This window comes from Talpa occidentalis, unplaced genomic scaffold (genome assembly GCF_014898055.3).
Source record: "Talpa occidentalis isolate TD23 unplaced genomic scaffold, MPIMG_talOcc4v2.1 talOcc4.2, whole genome shotgun sequence".
Lineage (NCBI taxonomy): Eukaryota > Metazoa > Chordata > Mammalia > Eulipotyphla > Talpidae > Talpa > Talpa occidentalis.
The window spans coordinates 20224039-20243565 of NW_023602073.1; positions in this window are offsets into that span (position 1 = coordinate 20224039).

Here is a 19527-nt window from a genome sequence, read left to right on the forward strand (position 1 = left end):
GAGAGACAAAGAAGATGCCCCTGATTCTCAGCCTTGGGATTGTTCCAGGGATTTGCGGGACATGGAAGGAGACACTTAAAACAGATGTGGTTGAGAGACCTTGGGGAGGTTAACAATGCAGCATTTACCTTGATTATGATTTTGCTCTTTTCCTTCCTGGCCCTTTCTGCTGCTTTTCTAAGGGTCCCGTTTGAAAGGTGCTTTAGATTTGTGGCTAGCTTTTGGGCCTCAGCAGCCTCATTTTGGGCCAACCCTATTTGCTGGACATTTACCCACAATAGAATGGGTCACTTGGGTGTTTTGTGTGAAAGCTATTTTACCCATTTTTTTCCTTCTCTTTATTTCACACTAATTGTTTTAAAGTTGTTTCCATTAAAGGTCTTACACACTAGAATATGATTTGTTTTGATATGGTGAATGGCAGAACCTATTTAAAGTGGGCATGTTTGGGAGTTCTAGGATGTCTGTCACCCTGTTCAGTAATAGGATGAGGGAAAAGGGTACCCATTGATGTCAGTTTGGTCAACCAAACATAGCATAATCAGGCAAAAATAATTTAACAGAGAAATGAGCATAGGGAAAGTTGTCATATGAGAAAGTTGTCAGAGTAGCTATCTAATAAAAGATATTCACAAAATAACTCTGTAAACACTATTCCTTCAAATGCAATAGATTAAAATCTAACCCCATGAAACTGGGTGTGCAAAATTTCCATAATTTTAAAGAAGTTAACATGATACCTTCAAGAATCATACGTGCCAGGATGACAGAAAATAATAAGCATGAGATTCTTTTCTCAGTTTGAGTTACACTGGAGTTGGAATATTATGTGATACCCATGAATTGATGAGAACAACCAGACTCGAGCGCCCATTAACTCTGGCTCCGCTAAGGCTCTATGAACCTCACAGGACTCCTTGAGCAATATACTCAGGTCATTCTGGGAAAATCTTATACCATATTTTGCATCTAAAAATGCAAAGGCTTAATTGCCATGCATGTGGGAGGAATCTTTAGACAACACAATAATCTGTATATTATTAAAAGGATGCTATACTAACAGAAATACATATATTTGAAAAATAGGGGAAAAAGTACATAGGAGTATAATGTTCAGTGATTGGAGTATAAAAATCATGGATGGACTGATAACATAACACAAGGGAAGACAGAAATAGTGAACTGAAATAAAAGTTTTCAAATGTAAAAATAAGATTTTCCACCAAATGAGCAAATGAAGCAGTGACAAAACATCATGAGAAAGTGATTCAATCATAAGTGACAGAAAAGAAGACTCTAACATTGACTTATAAAAGTTCCCAAACATCATTGGATATTTTTCCATGCTTTGAAGTCATGTAAAGAGACAACATTTAGGGCCTCCCCTGGTGGTGCAGCGGTTGAGCGCTGGGCTGCGAAGCTGCCCGCAGCCTCTGCAGCACCGGTTCAATCTCCGGCCTCCGGCGAGGGTCCCACATGGTGCGCAGACCTCTCCTGCCGCCCGCTGCTCCCCTTAGCAGTGTACTTCATCAGTCTGCCTGTTCTGTTCCCCGCTCTAGCTCTGGTGAATTCTCTCACTCTCCCATGCTCTGACTGTACCAGTGCCTGTATAAAATAATAAATAATTTTTTTTTTAAAAGATTAGTTAAAAAAAAGACAATATTTAAAAAATTATAAAAAGAGGACTAGAAGGGAGGGAAGCGCAGAACCCTGCTCCCTCCCCCGCCCACAGAGGCGGCACTCTCCGACCAGCAGAGAGGAGGAAAACAACAAACCAAAACAGCCATCAAGAAACAACGACGCAGCAAGCGGGACTGTGAGTGGAAAGGAACTATTGCAGCCACCACACCCCGTGAACGGGAGCTGAGGCGAACCCTGCAGGATTCGCCGTGGCGGTGAGCGAACGGCTCTGGGCGCCATTAGAGAAGAACAAAGACCCGGGAGATGCGCACACAGCCTGGGCTGCCGGTAAGCTTGAGCGGAAAGCAGCGCACTCGGCGCGCTTGAAAAGCAAGTGCAGACCAGGATCTCAGCTGCCCAGGTCCCCGCGCCTGCGACCTAGGCTTGCGGGGAGATGACCTAGGCTTGCGGGGAGACGCGCGGAGGTCCTCACTGAGGTGAAGGTTCCTCCCTGAGTAAGCAGGAACCAGGCACCCAGGCACGGGAGCGGTGCAAAACCCGCGCCACTGAACTGGGCTACAGCCCGCGTCCTGGAACTGAGGGCTTTGAACTGAGACCCGGGGCACGAAAATTCGGGGCGTGGGTTCTCCACGACGGTGGGGCACAAGGCAGACACAGCACCCCAAAGCTGTTGAGGTGTACCCTACCATTCCCGCTCTGTTCCCTGTCCCACGGGGTGGGGAGGCGAAAAACAGCCCCCCAAGGACAATAGGAGAGATCTCTGGCGCCACCTAGCGACCAGGAAAAAAAGTCACTAACACCCATAAAACAGGAAATTTCTTAAGACTGCTTGAAAAGGGCAGAAGGTTTCTGGAGGACCCAGTGGCCAGCCGGGAAGTTATTCCACGCCAGGCCCTTCCGACCAGCAGTCTGAGCCCACAGAGGGAGCAGGCACCCACGTCGGGGCAGACCGGGTGCGCAGAAGAGTGTGCCTGAAACCGGAGGCGCAGGGACTGCATCCCGCTTCGCCATTTGAGAACAGGGACATTTCTTCAGTAAAAACTGCCTAAACCAGCAGAAAGCTCCCCCAGAAGACAGAGATGGCTCCTGGAAGAGCCAGAGGGGAGCGGAGAAGTTCACCCAAGATGTCAGTCAGTCCGAGCAACACAGTGTCCCAACGCATACGACAAATTAGAAAACAGACAGTAGGGAGTAGAAGAACCACACGCAACCTACAAACTCCTCAGGAAAGAAGCACACCACAAAAAGAAAACCACTCCCCAGATTGCAACGACAGCAACTTGGAAGAACTTCTGAGCCTTCCAGAAAGAGAATTTAAAATTGCCATGATTAAAAAGAGTGATAGATCAGAAGAAGGAAATTGAGTCCCTAAAGAGGGAAAACAATGGTTAGAAGAATGAAATTGAGTCCCTAAAGAGGGAAGTAAAAGAAATGCAGGAGATCAAAGAATTAATGGAGGAACTAAAGAACTCCGGAAAAGCAAGGAAAGCAGAATAGATGAAATGGAAGAACGAATAAGTTCTTGAAGACACAGAAATAAAAAGAACCAAAACAGAAAAGGAAAGAGAAGTACGAAGGAAAAAGAATGAAGAAAGACTTCGGGAACTATCTGACTCCATGAGGAAAGGAAATATAAGAGTTATAGGAATTCCAGAAGGAGAGGAGAGAGATGTAGGAACAGAGAAAATATTCCAGGAGATAATTGAAGAGAACTTCCCAAATGCGAAGAAGGAGCTGAAAATTGATATACAAGAAGCAAGAAGAACACCAAACTTCCACGACGAAAGGAAAAACACAGCAAGACACATAATAGTAAAGCTCCCAAGAATCCAGGACAAGGAAAAAATAATGAAGCTGACAAGAGGGAAGAAACAGATAACATTCAAAGGAAAACCAATCAGGCTGACATCAGACTTCTCTGAAGAAACACTACGGGCAAGGAGAGAGTGGTGGGACATAGTCAACAGACTCCAAGAAAACAGATGCCAACCAAGAATACTCTATCGCGCAAAGCTCTCTTTCCTCCATGAAGAAAGAATATGGACCTTCCCAGACAAAGAGAAACTCTGGAATTTCATTACGAATAAACCCCCACTCCAAAAAATACTACAAGGAATCCTAAAGCCAGAACCTCAGAGGGACGAATAACAACGAAAGAAGACCAAAAAAAAAAAAAAGTTATTAAAAGAATAAATAAAATCAAAGGAAAGACAAACATAATGGCAAATACAGATGCTAACATATCAATATAACTCTAAATGTAAATGGACTAAACTCTTCAATAAAAAGACACAGAGTTGCAGCCTGGATTAAGAAACAAAACCCAACCTTTTCTGTCTCCAGGAAACACATTTAGCTATAAAAGATAAAAATAGGATCAAAGTCAAAGGATGGAAAGCAATCCTACAAGCAAATGGGCCAAAAAAGAAAGCAGGAACAGCTATACTTATATCAGATAAAACAGACTTCAAACTCAAAAATAAAAAGAGACCCCAATGGTCACTACATTATGATCAAGGGGACAATACTTCAAGAAGAAATAACACTCATTAACATATACTCACCAAACGAAAGAGCACCAAAATATATCAGACAACTGTTGTCCTCTCTGAAAACAGACATCAGAGAAAACACATACGTAGTGGGAGACTTCAACACACCACTATCAACAATGGATAGATCAACAAGACAAAAAATAAGTAAAGAAACTAAAGCTCTAAATAAGGACCTAGAGCATTTGGGCTTAACAGAGATCTATAGAACACTAAACCCCAAAAAAACGGAGTACACATTTTTCTCAAGCGCACACGGATCATTCTCCAGGATCGATCACATACTGGGGCACAAGACAAACATCAACAGATACACCAAGACTGAAATCATACCAACCATCTTTTCTGACCACGAAGGCATCAAACTAGAAATAAATCATAAAAAGAAGGCAAGGAACTATCCTACCTCATGGAGATTAAAAGCCACACTACTGGAAGACCACTGGACTAACGAGGAGATCAAAGAAGAAATTAAAAATTCTTTGAGTTGAATGACAAGGAGGACACCAATATCCTAAATGTATGGGATGCAGCAAAAGCAGTAATAAGAGGAAAATATATAGCAATAGAAGCTCACATCAAAAAACAAGAAAGAACTCAAAGAAACAACCTAATCTCGAAGCTCAAAGATCTAGAAAAAGAACAACAAAAAACACCAAACCAGTAGAAGAAAAGAAATAATAAAAACCAAAGCAGAAATAAATGAAATTGAAACTAAAAAACAATCCAAAATATCAATGAAACCAAGAGCTGGTTCTTAGAAAAAATAAATAAAATAGACAAACCCCTAGCCAGGCTCACAAAGGAAAAAAGGGAGAAAGCACAAATACACAGATCATAAATGAAAGAGGAGAAATCACAACGGACACAGCAGAAATCAAAAGAATAATCAGTAACTACTATGAACAGTTATATGGAAACAAGTTCAACAATCTAGAGGAGATGGACAAATTCCTACAACTCTACAATCACCCAAAGCTAGATAAAGAAGAAATAGAACACCTAAACAGACCAATTACAAGCAGTGAAATTGAAATGGTAATCAAAAACCTCCCCAAAAACAAAAGCCCAGGACCTGATGGATTTACAAATGAATTCTACCAAACATTCAGAGACGAATTAGTGCCTATCCTTCACAAACTCTTCCAAAAAATTGAGAAGGAAGGGAATACCAAACACGTTCTATGAAGCCAATATTACACTAATACCAAAACCGAATAAGGACAACACAAAAAAGGAAAACTATAGGCCAATCTCCCTAATGAACACTGATGCAAAAATCCTCAATAAAATTTTAGCTATCAGAATCCAACAATGTATCCATAAGATAATTCACCACGACCAAGTTGGATTCATTCCAGGGGCACAAGGATGGTTTAACATCCGAAAATCAATCAACGTTATCCAACACATCAACAAAAGAAATATAAAAAACCATATGATAATATCAATAGATGCTGAGAAAGCTTTCGACAAAGTGCAACACCCATTCATGATAAAAGCCCTTGAAATTCTTGGGATACAAGGAACATACCTCAACATCATAAAGGCCATCTATGACAAGCCAACAGCCAGTATCATTCTCAATGGTGAAAAGCTGAAAGCAATTCCATTAAGATCTGGAACAAGACAAGGATGTCCACTCTCACCACTGCTTTTCAATATAATACTGGAAGTCCTAGCCAGAGCAATAAGACAAGAGAAAGACATCCAAGGAATCAAATAGGAAAAGAAGAAGTCAAACTATCACTATTTGCAGATGATATGATAATATACATAGAGAACCCCAAAATCTCCACAGAAAAACTAATTCAACTCATCAATCAATTCAGTAAAGTGGCAGGATACAAAATCAACACGCAAAAGTCAGTAGCCTTCCTATACACAAACAATAAATCTGAAGAAGAAGAAATAAAAAAAAAAACCCCTTTTATTATCGAAACAAAAAAAATCAAATATTTGGGAATAAATCTAACAAAAGAGGTAAAGGACCTATACAAAGAAAACTATAAAACTCTGTTAAAAGAAATAGAAGAAGACACAAAGAAATGGAAAGACATCCCCTACTCATGGATTGGAAGAATAAACATTATTAAAATGGCCATCCTACCAAAAGCAATATACAGATTCAATGCTATTCCAATCAAAATCTCAATGGCATTCTTCAAAGAAATAGAACAATTATTGATGAAATTCATATGGAATCACCAAAAACCCGAATAGCCAAAGCTCTACTGAAAAAAAAGAAGGAAATGGAGGCATCACACTCCCAGACTTCAAACTATACTACAAAGCCATAATCAAAACTGCATGGTATTGGAACAAGAACAGACATACAGACCAATGGAATCGAATAGAAAATCCAGAAATAAACCCACAGATTTATGGTCAACTAATCTTTGACAAAGGAGCAAAGACTATGCATTGGAGCAAAGAAAGTTTGTTCAATAAATGGTGCTGGGAAAACTGGGTCGCTACATGCAAAAGAATGAAGCTTGACCACTACCTCACACCATACACAAAAATCAACTCAAAATGGATTAAAGAACTAGACATAAGACCTGAAACCATAAAATACATAGAAGGAAATATAGGCGAAACACTACGGGATTTGCACATCAAAGACATCTTTACAGACACATCACCAAAGCAGTGATAGTGAAGAGAAAGATAAACAGCTGGGACTACATCAAATTAAAGAGCTTCTGCACAGCAAAAGAGACAATAACAAAAACAAAGAGAAACCCCACCAACTGGGAGAACATTTTTGCACCCAACACTAATGATAAAGGACTGATCACAAAAATCTGCAAAGAGCTGATGAGACTCAGCAACAACAAAGAAAATAATCCAGTCAAAAAATGGGCAGAAGAGCTAAAAAGAAACTTCTCTGAAGAGGAAATGCAAATGGCCAACAGACATATGAAAAAATGTTCAACATCACTTGTAATCAGGGAAATGCAAATCAAAACTACCATGAGATACCATCTCACACCAGTGAGAATGGCACATATTAAAAAAACTAGCAACAACAAATGTTGGCGAGGATGTGGAGAAAAAGGAACTCTTCTGCACTGTTGGTGGGAGTGCAAACTGGTCCAACCACTATGGAGAGCTGTGTGGAGATTTCTGGACCTACTAAACATAGAGCTTCCATATGATCCAGCAATTCCACTCCTAGGTATTTACCCAAAGGACACAGAAACATCAATTCCAAAGAGCACCTGCACCCCTATGTTTATAGCAGCACTGTTTACAATAGCTAAGCTTTGGAAACAACCCAAATGCCCAAAAATAGATGACTGGATCAAGAAGATGTGGTACATATATACCATGGAATATTACTCAGCATTCAAAAAAGATAAACACATGCAATTTGCAGCAACATGGATGGCGCTGGAAGGGATCGTGCTCAGCGAAATAAGCCAAAAAGTAAAAGAAAAATACCGGATGGTCTCACTCATGGCAGGAATCTAGAAAACTTAAATAAGGGACCAGGAAAATGAATATAAGAAAGTGAAAATCAAAATCAACAAAAAACTATGAACCAGAGACACTGTTTGGTGGGTGGGGGGCGGGAGGGGAATGATTGGGTCAGAATGGGGCGTTTGCAATTGTATGGGGAATATAAAAATAAAATTTAATATTAAAAAAAAGAATAATATAATTATAAAAAAATTTAAAAAAATAATTTTCTTTTTTTTTCCAGAATTTATGTAGATATAAATTTTTATGTTTGAGACACAAATATTCCCTAATATATGTAAATGAATCTGCAGGTACAATACTTATTGAAGCTTTAAAATAACAAATGCAAACATTAATGATTACAGTAAAAGTTTTACTATTTCATCCTTTGCTTTCAGTAATCTATTTAAAAATTATTTTTGCATAAATAGAAGTTGTAGTTATTTTATATTTTCTAGGTTTTATATTTGTTTTAATTTTTAATTCTTTTTCTTTCAATCATTTTTAATTTTTTTATTTATATATATTTTACATCATTCTTCATTTTTGTAGAGTGTATCTTTTCTCCTTTCTGTTGTAGTTCCTATAATATTCCCACCACCAATTCACCCATGCATTATCACCATAGTCCCTTGTGCTCTTCCTCCCCCTGTTTTGATCCCTCCTCCTCCCAGGCAGAATATCCCTGATTTATAGTTGCCTGTTAATTTTGTATTTTTTTTATTTATTATAATCATTTTTCCCCTGATCCCTTACTGGTTTCCCTCATATTCCTCCTATAAGTGAAACCATCTGATACTTTTCTTTTTCCTTCTGGCTTATTTCACTGAGCACAATCCTTTCCAGCTCCATGCATGTTCCAGCAAATGGCATGAATTCATTGTATAAATTACCACAACGTTTTTATCCATTCATCTGTTTTGGGGCATTTTCATTGTTTCCATATCTTGGATATTTTAAATAGTGCTGCAATAAACATAGGAGTGCATATTTCCTTTCAAATTAGTGTTTTTGTGTCCTTTGGGTAGTTGCCTAGCAGTGGAATCACTGCGTCATCTTTAAATAAGTTGTTTCCTCAATTAATTACAATGCCATTGACTGAAAAGTTTTTTTTTTTTTTCTGATGAATATCACCTTTGTTATGTCAAATGATGATATAGGTGTGGGAGATGCTAATCTGTTCAATGGATGTGTGTGTGTTCATGCATGTAATATCAAACTCTGTATTACTGTAGTTTCACAGTACCTTACTGTGTATGACTCTGTTTTCCAACTCACATATTCTAGGCTTCTCTATTTCTTTTCTTAATATGTGAAAAGACCATCTAGTCCTGTTAATCCTAACAATTCTTCAGATATGTGTTATCGCCTTGTAACAGGGTGGTCCCTAGGAAATGGGGAGGTTCCATGTTTCCTGCCTCACTCAAAAGGAGGTGGAGCTGAGCAAAGAGAGAAGAAGCTGCAGAGGAGACTGAGGAAGAAGGAATCAGGATGGAGCCAGAAGGAGACCTGGAGGAGAAACATGGAGCCTAGAGACTCATGAAGAAACTACACTTGCTTTTTGATCGTGGACTGGGTGACACAGATGTGGGTGAGAGACCCGTGGGGAGGTGACAATGATGGTTTTGTCTTGATTTTGATTTAACTCTTTTCCTTCCAGACATGTCTGCTTGTTTCTGATCCTTTTCTGTGGGTCCCCACTGGAAGATGCTTTAGACTTGTGACAGGATTTGGGGCCTTGTTCTGGGCCAATTCTGCTTGGGTGGACTTTTTACCCATGAGGGGATGGCTAACTTGGGTGCTTGATTTAGAAACTAGATTCTTTGCCTTTCCTGTATTGTTTCCTAATTGTATTAAAATTCCTTCCCATTAAATTCTCATATGTTTTGTGTTGATGCGGCAGATGGCAGAGCCTATTTAGAGCAGGCAGGTTTGCTGGGTCTGGGCTGCCCCTCTTCCTGTCCTGTAACATCCTTATATGATTTTCTGAAGTCATTTAAATTTTGAAATTCTAAAATTTTTCACTTTTCCTGAATTTTAATTTGTATGTCCTTCTTCATGAGCTCAACAACTTACAAGTCTACACATTTTTTATGTTGTATTTTCTCAGACATATGTCTTTGTTGTTTTATGCCATCAGAAATCATGAGCTATTTCTCTCATTCCTTAAAATAGAAAATGTATTCTTCAAATTAAGGAGCACAGATAAAAGTACTGAATGGTTGACTTAAAGCCTTGAATACTATTCTTAGTTCATAAATGTGTGACACATTGACAGTTAGTTGAATTATTGTGTTAAAATGATAGTTTATATATTGTAGAAACCAATTTAGACCCATTTTGTGACATTAAGGATTGGAGAAACTCATGTCTGAAATGACAGCCATGGATAAAGACTTGCTTTTTAATGAAATAAATGCATGCTTGTTAACTATTTGGTTTGGACTTAACCTTGAAGAAATGAGCTTATTTTCCTAGCAATTTTTATGTGATACTTGTTAGAAAAGAAAGGAGGCCAGATTACCAGTTAAAAATGAGCTTTATTAGAAGTCCAGTGAGGTGACGACTCTCTGCAGGCCAAGAGTTGACCCCTAAATGGGAAAGCAAAGTTTTTAGGGTCTGGCTACTGCTGGACCTTTTTCTGCCAGTGGGATCTATTGGAATTAATTTACTGACAGCGTCGAGGGTCTCTCCTGCCCCAGAGGGTGCGTTGGAATTTACTGCAGGGGTGGGGGGCGCAGGGGTCCTGTGTTGCTGTCAGCTAATGTCTAGTTTAGCTTATCCATGGTATCTTGGATACTGGGGCAATGACGGGTTTCATGATAGGCCTGTGTGTGCTCTCTTCAACACTAGTCAAACCATAGACCACACACATGATTCTGAAAAAAATGGCTACTTGTTACTTCCCCATTCAAAGTGAAATTACATTGTTATTTGGTGCCATAAGATTAGGAGGACAGTGGTGATGGTGCACAGGTGCCTTGGGGAAGGAAATTCTATGGGGACTCATTTTGAGGGGGTGGGGGAAATCAAATATTGTTTAAAAATAAAAAAAATAAAAAAGTATAATCTGAAAGCCAAAGGAAGTGAACATTTCAGGTAACTATTGATATTCATACTAACCACTTATAAAATCAATACAATTTAGAATATTTTTCTTACATTCAGTGCCAAAGATTAAATTAAACTTCAGTTACTTGGTAATTTGTATCTGTGTGCTCTGTGTGGCTTTATTTTTTTTTAATTAAAAAAAAAAGTTTTATTTATTTTTTTTCCCAAGAACCAGGGTACAGGCCAGATGCATGGGAGGGTGAGAAGATTCACCAGAGACAGAGTGGGGAACAGAACAGGCAGACTGGCAAAATATACTGCTGAGGGGAGCAGCAGGTGAGGCAGGAGAGGTCTGCTGCACCATGTGGGACCCTTGCAGGCTGGCCGGGGTCAAACCGGCACTGCAAAGGCTGCAGACAGCTTCACAGCATGGCACTCAACTGCCTGTGCCACCAGGGGAGGCCCTGTGTGGATTTATTTTAATCCATGTTTTGCTATCATTGTATTAAATGAGAATAATTTCCAAAAAAAAAAAAAAAAAGATTAGGCTGTACTTCACTGCTTCATTAATAGTAATCCAATGGTATTTACCCCTTTTCAGAAAAGGGCAATGTTTATTAGGCATTGCAAATATTATGCACTTAAAATTAAACTAATGAGGGCCTCCCCAGTGGCACAGGGGTTGAGCGCTGGGCTGCGAAGCTGCCTACAGCCTCTGCAGCATCAGTTCGATCCCCGGCCACCAACAAGGGTCCCACATGGCATGCAGACCTCTCCTGCCATGCCCACTGTTTCCCTCAGCGGTGTACTTCGTCAGCCTGCCTTTTTTAGTCCCCGCTCTGGCTCTGGTGAATTCTCTCACCCTCCTGTGCTTCTGACTATATCCAGTGCTTGTATAAATAAATAAATAAATATTTAAAAAATTAAACTAATGAATTGCTGAAACAATGAATAGTACTTAATTAAGATTTTGGGGTATTCATCTCTCAACTTATGTCATGATATTTTTCAATAATTTTGCCCAATAAACACAAATAAGTTGAAATTCCATGTTACTAGGTATGACCATCAAGACAGCTCAGCAGAAAAAAGAAACTTTGCAGGAACTGTTGTGTCAGCAACACCACACTGATAGAGAAACAGGAGTCTAGAGTAAGCAGCACCATGTAGAATGCTGCTGAAGAACAAGATCCTGGCCTTTTTATTGATAAAATAATCATACAGTGTCAGTTGTAAGGGAAAGGAGGAAGAAAGGAAAAGGGGAAGGATGAAACTAGAAATGTACTGTTATCTACGGTATCAAGGATTGTGAGTCTGCCCTCCAGGCACATCTCATCTGCTTGATGACTCGGCATTGTAATTGAGATAAAGCCCTAGATCCCCAGCCAGGGTTTCAATCTCATCAACAAGCTATTCCACTGTTCAGCTTCTGGGGTCCCTTGTCATATATCAGTCCTCCCCAATCCCCTCCCCTGGGGTTCCAGGGAATAACTTATGATGCATAGCCTTCCCAGAGTGATCAAGCTTTCTGCACTTGATTGATTTGAAAGGCACCTTGCAAAGTTGGGCTCCTAATAACTAATTGACTGGGCAATCCTGTCCTAATAGGAATAAGGAGCTGTAGGTAACAAAATGGTGGCCAAATAGGCCACTAAAGATTAGCAGATCCACAGGAACAATAGATATTATTCCAAGTTTTGACCCCAGGGTATTTACAAAGAACATCAAACACCTGCTGCATTTACTAATTATTCTTATGCCGAAAGATTTCATAGCCTAACCTTTAGAGACCAAAGAAGATTGAAATGGACTTATGTTTCTCCTCAGTTCAGAATGTTCTGAATATGACTGAATTGCAGGACTTTGAGTGAAGTGTCAGCTGCTCACACTGACAGCTTCTCCTACTGTTGAGGAAAGATATTCTTGAATATGCTCTGGTGAGTTTCTTTAAGTTTTATAAAAAGATAGATTACACAGACTAACGGAAAGCCCATAAACTACTTAATTTGAATAGGTGAGATAACAAGCTACTGCCATTTAATTGTGAAACATGAAATACTCGGTATGATTATTTTAATGGAAATTAGGAATCTGGAAGAGGACATGGTAAAGTCTTTCCTTTCCAGAATCATTTTATGGACTGCGATTCCTACCTCCTGGAAATGTTTTTCTTTAATAACCATCATAATATAATGGCTTAAAAGACATTTGAGATATTTTCCACATCAGAAATCATTGGTAAATTGTTAAGTACAATAGAAAATTTTATAAATTTAGAATGGATCAAATATTTTATTGAAAGCAAAATAATTACATTTTCCAGCATCATGAAATAAGGATCAACAACAACAAACAAAAAAAAAAAAAAACATAGAAAATGCATGCTTGTAATTCCAACTTTATTATTCATTTTCATTCATAGGGAAAACTCTGATTTTTTTTTAAGATTAATTTATTTATTTATACAAGCACTGGGTATAGTCAGAAGCATGGTAGGGTGAGAGAATTCACCAGAGCCAGAACAGGGAACAGAACAGGCAGACTGATGAAATACACTGCTGAGGAGAGCAGCGGGCATGGCAGGAGGGGTCTGTCGTGCTATGTGGGACCCTTGCCCGGCAGCTGGGGATCGAACTAGCGCTGTAGAGGCTGCGGGCAGCTTTGCAGCCAGCGTTCAACCGCTGTGCCACCAGAGAGGCCTGGGAAAACTCTGAATTAAAGAAAACTCTGGAGTGGACTTGTGAATGGTCATTATTTTCAGAATACAAAGAAAGTTCCTGAGAATGAAAATAACTGGTAAAAATAATTAAATGTATCTTAATACATTTAGAAAAGACTTATATTTTATAAACATTATGTCTATGTGAACAGTAAACATTGTTTAAGAACATCAATATGACCTAAAACTGTGGTAAAAGTTTTGAATTTTTTAATTCCCCCTTTGTTATAGCAGAGTGAATAAATTGGAGAGAATAAAATAGTAAATTAAAAGTGTAAAACCAACTTAATGTTCTGATCAACAATGAAAGAAGTGATTTAATTGAAGAAAACAATGTTACCATCATTATGTTCATAAATAGATACTCATAAAAATAGACAAAAAATATTGAGTTTGTTTGTAAGAACCAGCAAGTTACATTCATGTCCCATCGTCATATACTGTTTTTGTACTTGGTACCACAGACAGTTGTGCAGCAGCATATTCAGTAAGCTTAGAAAGTTATCTATAACCCAAATGTGACATAATTGTTTTTGCATTCACACATACTCATATACATAATTGAGTTAATATGCACATTTTTTTCTTCAAAAGGAAGAAAAGTTATATAGTTTTAAAGATGCAAACAAATACTGCATTTGATCCCTCTATTTGGCTCCTGTGCTTATTAATGTAATTGCAGATTTAAATTGATGGAAGACCAACCAAAATACTTTCGGGTAAGTAAGCAATATTTCCACATATATGGAACTGAGTCTCTTTTTCTTGGTTTCCTTAACAGAAAATAAAAATTTCTCCTATACACAGATATGGAAGTTTCTGGGGGTTCCAGACACCTCATCTGCCATGTTGAGTGTGTCACCATAATCTTTAGAAATGTCAGATGTCACCTTAAAAGTGTCTCCTCAATGTGGTCTAAATATAAAATAATCATTTCATTTAATGATAACACTCCAGAAGATACCCACACATATACACAATCACATCCAAACACAGACAATAAGGCTGAAACAATTTTCCAATAAGTTTCCTTGTGTGTGCAAGCAACTCCCTCATTAGTCAAGTCTTTTCTATCAATCCAGACAATTTTCCAATTAAATTACATAAAACCCAACAGGATTTATAAACATCAATCACCCTCAGCTTCCAAGTAAATTATTCTGGTGCATCCATGGAGGTTAGGCTGAAAAAATAAAATGCAGGATCATTTTCTTATGTGTTTCAGGTCAGGCTAACAAATCAAACTGTTATAGGGCAACCCCGATAAAAAATAAAATGGGTTGCCTGGCTGTGGGTCCTCACCCACGAGCTTAAAAGGGACTTATTAATACTCCACTACAGGCACACACAAAAGGTTAATAAAAAGGTTTATTTACAAGGGAAAGGGAATTAAGGAAATGTACAACTCAGGGAGAAAATAGGGAAATAAAGTCTTTAATGCGTCCTACCTGATCTGCTGACCTGGAAACCCAAAGGCACTCTCAGAGCTGGCAAAACGCTGTGAGCTGGCGGGGAGCCAAAATGGGGGAACCCTCCAAAGCCCAAGTGTCTGGCTTTATACTACACCTGGCTGCTTAACCCCACCCTCAGGTCCCAGCCACCTTCCCTTCCATGGTGATGGGATTTGGAGTTCCCAGTGTCTTTTGGCTTTGGTCTGGAGTTGGGGGTGGAGTCTACAAAGCCTGTATGGAATTAGCTTTAGGACATCCTTTTCCCCTAACAAAACCAGTAATAAGGATAATCATTCCCTCACCATGCAGAAATTATTACTGTTGTTATGTATTGTATTTCCTTGTATTCTCTATTCTCTGCTTACTCCAACATTGAGTATTTACACATATTGATAACATACAGTGTGTGTGTCTTCCTTCTATGTCATCCACATAGTGATCAGATTGTATTTCAGAAAAATATGTCATCATTATAATTTTCAAGACCACTAGAATATTATTATGAACATAACAACTCAAGTTCAATTTTAGAATTTGTCGATATTTTTGTTACTGTGCTAATTTTAAATGAACCTAGTTTCCTTAACTAATTACCAAAGAATATAATTAAAATGGTCTCTAGCTAAAAATTACATTCTTTAGGTGGTAGATTGTTTCAAGTCTTCTGCTAATAATTTTCTCTTTTCCGGATGTGTGCACAAATTTGATTTTACTACATATGTGTTTTAACTTTATATCTTGATTTTTATTAAGCAGATATCATATTTGTTTATTTTTAATTTTATTAGTTTCATTTAAGTAATGTTGATTTACAAAACGATATGTGATTTGGGCTTTGACTCAGACCTCCTCAGATGTATATACCAATAGATCAGTTTCTCTATAATTAATAGAACTATTTTAATTTAAATGTTTACTAATTTTATGAGTACAAAAATTGTTTGCATAGTTGTTTTGTTTTTGTACTCAGAATGAGTGTAAATTATATGTATATTGGTTATATTTCATATATATATGTTTCTATTTATTTTTATAAAAATACACTTGGGCAAGTCTGTTCTTTTCCATTTTCAGAGGGAAATTAACATTTTACAGTAAACATTTTTATGATATTTTATGCTAATGATAATGGTTATTTTATATATGATTATTGCATAGGTATTATTAGCTTGATTTTCATAATATTATTTATTGAGAAAATATTTAGTCAGATGAAAAAACATGAGGCATGTATCCTCTCACATAAAAAAAAATATATATATAAAATTGCAACCACAAATCCATTGTGGTTGCAATAGTATAAAAAGAGATAGAATGATTAATAAAAAGGAAAAGGTAGATAAGAAACTTCATAAATGTGAATGTATTAAGTATATAAAACTTTTAAATATAAATAAAAATTAATGCCATACAGCATGGTAACAATATTATGCATTTAACAATGTATTTTAGGGCATTCATGGTATTCTATGCGTTAAGTCTCAGCACTATCACCAAAATGGCCTGAGTTGGATCCCTGACGAGGGAGCTGACCCACATGGCACAACAGACCTCTCCTGTCTCATCTACTGCTTCCCTCTGCAGTGTATTTCAGTAGATCCACCTGTTCTGTTCCCCATTCTGTCTCTGGCGATACTCTCACCACCACACCTCTGGCCTACACCCAGTTCTTCTATGATAAATAAATAAACAAACAAACAAACAAAAAACAAATAAATAAATAAATGTTCAAATATATATTATTAATTTTATTATATATGTTTGGGCTTTTTTTCACTGAAATGCTCAATAATCACAAAATCATCTCCCTAACCTATGTTTTCATGACTGAGTCAAGTAAAATAAAGTGCTCCACATGATTGTTAGTATTGACAAATACTTTCATATTTATAATGATTTCTTCAAATAACTTCATCCTTTCCTTCACTGAAAGGTTATATAATAATAATTTGTGAATAGTTCCATTTTGTCTTATAGACAACATAACACAGAAATGATGTGTGATGGCTATATGAAGGAATATGGGGAATTTCACTATGAGTGGGCTTCTACTGTTGGGATTTTCTGCCACAACTGAGCTAGAACTCATCCATACTTCTCTGTTCTTAGTCTTATACATGGTGGTGGTAACTGGAAATATCCTCATTATCACAGCAACTTCCATAGACAATAGTCTCCAGTCACCCATGTATTTCTTCCTGAAACATCTCTCCTTCCTGGATCTGTGCTATATTTCTGTGACTTTGCCAAGGTCCATTCACAACTGTTTCATGCACAGAGGCTACATTTCCCTAGGGAAATGCATAGTACAGTGTTTTGCTTTCACTCTCTTTGCAGCTGCTGAGATATCCATGCTCATGATGATATCTTATGACTACTACGTGGCCATCTGCCTTCCACTGCACTATGAAATCATCATGGATGCCAGCACATGTGTTCATGGAGTGACAGGCATCTGGATCAGTGGGGTCATCTCTGGAGCCATGTACACAGCTGGCATTTTCTCCGTGCATTTCTGTGGTTCCCATACCATTCACCAGTTCTCCTGTGACATCCCCCAACTCCTGAAACTCTCTTGTTCTAATGAGAACATCAGTGAGGTTGGGGTCAGTGTCTTACTAGCTGCTATGGCCTTTCTTTGTGTCATCTTTACTGGAGTGTCCTACACACAGATATTCTCTACTGTGCTGAGGATGCCATCTGCTGAGGGCAGAGCTAGGGCCTTTTCCACTTGCCTTCTCCACCTCGCTGTGGTACTTTTTTTTTATTTCAACAAGCTTCTTTGAGTTTCTCAAGCCACCTTCTGACTCTCCAAGTGCACTGGACATTTTGCTAACTATTATGTACAAAGTTGTGTCCCCAACACTCAACCCCATGATCTACAGCCTGCAAAATCAAGCCATAAAGTCAGCTCTGAGAAAGGTTTTCCAAAGAAGAAAAGACTGACTCTTTTGTTGTGGCCCATTGTTAATTCTTAGTTGGGAGACAAGTTCACAATATGTTGGAAAACTGCTGGGTTAAATAAATTGAAGTGAGTGAAAATTAAATGAGTTTATGAAAGAATCATGGCTGTGGACTCAAGCCTGGGAACAACCTACAGATAATTCGGAAAAGCTGCCCAAGCTTTGTGCTCTTGGATGAAGATATTCTCTAATTTCCAGGGGAATAAGGCAAGGATCTGGGGAAATGTCTAGTTGTTGTTGTCTGTGCATTGATTAAAAAAAAAGATGAGAGTGTCATCTACCCAGAATTGGGAGAGTTAGCTCTTCCATAAACCTTGATATCTTCTATTTTGAAGTTACTAATTTGCCCAGAGAAAGCAGTTTCCAAATGCTGTTTTATCTCAAAGTACATTTTTCCTGGACATAATATATTTAGGTCCAGACCAGTTAAATTTTCACTCATGACTGTGTCCTTTAGTTAGGAATAGAGGCGGGGGGGGGGCAAACTGATACCCAAATTGTGGTGAGCCAAACAGGCAACCAGAAATTTACCGGTAAATTGAGAAACTAGCACATTGACTGTCATATCAGTCATTCAGTAGCACTATGAAAATTACTTTCGTAAACAGTGTAAATTAATATGTCGCCACACAAAATTCGGTGTGAGAAAAAGTTCCATAATTTTAAAGAAGCCAGTGTAGTCTCTTCCCTGATGATTTCTGTCAGGATGATGGCAAACGGTAACATGAGGTTCTTTCTCATTTTCACTATTCCCCTAAGGAGTTGGGATATCATATGGTGCCTGTGAACTCAGTAGAACTACCTGACTCTCAGCACCTATTGACCAGGTAGCACCCCACTAAGGCTCTATCTACTGTAGGGCCTCCGGGAGCAATACACAGGGGTCACTCTGCAACTCTCTCTATACCACTTCGTTGTCTCTGAAGATACATGGATTACTTGACACTCAAGTGAGAGAAATTTTAAATCACACAATAATCTTTAAGTTGCTCAGAAATACATATTCTCAAATGTTAAAATCACTTATGGAAATATTGGCAAAATAATGGCTTTATTGTGTACTAACAAAAGGAATAGTGATGTTTAAAGATAGGTAAATAAACTTATGGATGTATAGTGAGCAGTGATCAGAACTTCGAAATCAATGGATGTATAATCATCTCATATCTCAAATAAAGACATAATTAATGAACTGAAAGACACATTTTAAATGTGATAATATGAAATTCTGCCAAATAAACTCACGAAACAGTGGGTGAAAACAGCATGAAAAAGAGATTGAATCATAAATGATAGAAAAGGAGAGTCTATCAGGCTTATAAAAGTTCCCAAACACCATTTCATCTATGTTTCCATACTTTAAAGGTAAAGATAGCAGACAATATTGAAAAAGATTTTTCTATTTTTTCCAAAATTAATAGAAATTTAAAAATTTTGTCTTGAGAAACAAAATTTTTGATTTATGTAAAATGAATTCAAAAGCATGGTATCTTACTGAACATTTGAAATAACATACCAAACAATAATTATCATTAAAATTTTACTTCTTTATTCTTTATTTCAACAATCCATTGTATAATTAATTTTGCAAACTGTGATGTAGTTTTGATTCCTTTTATTCAAATGGTATATGATGGATTCTGTATTTTTATTTATTTATTGTAATTTTATATATTTTTACA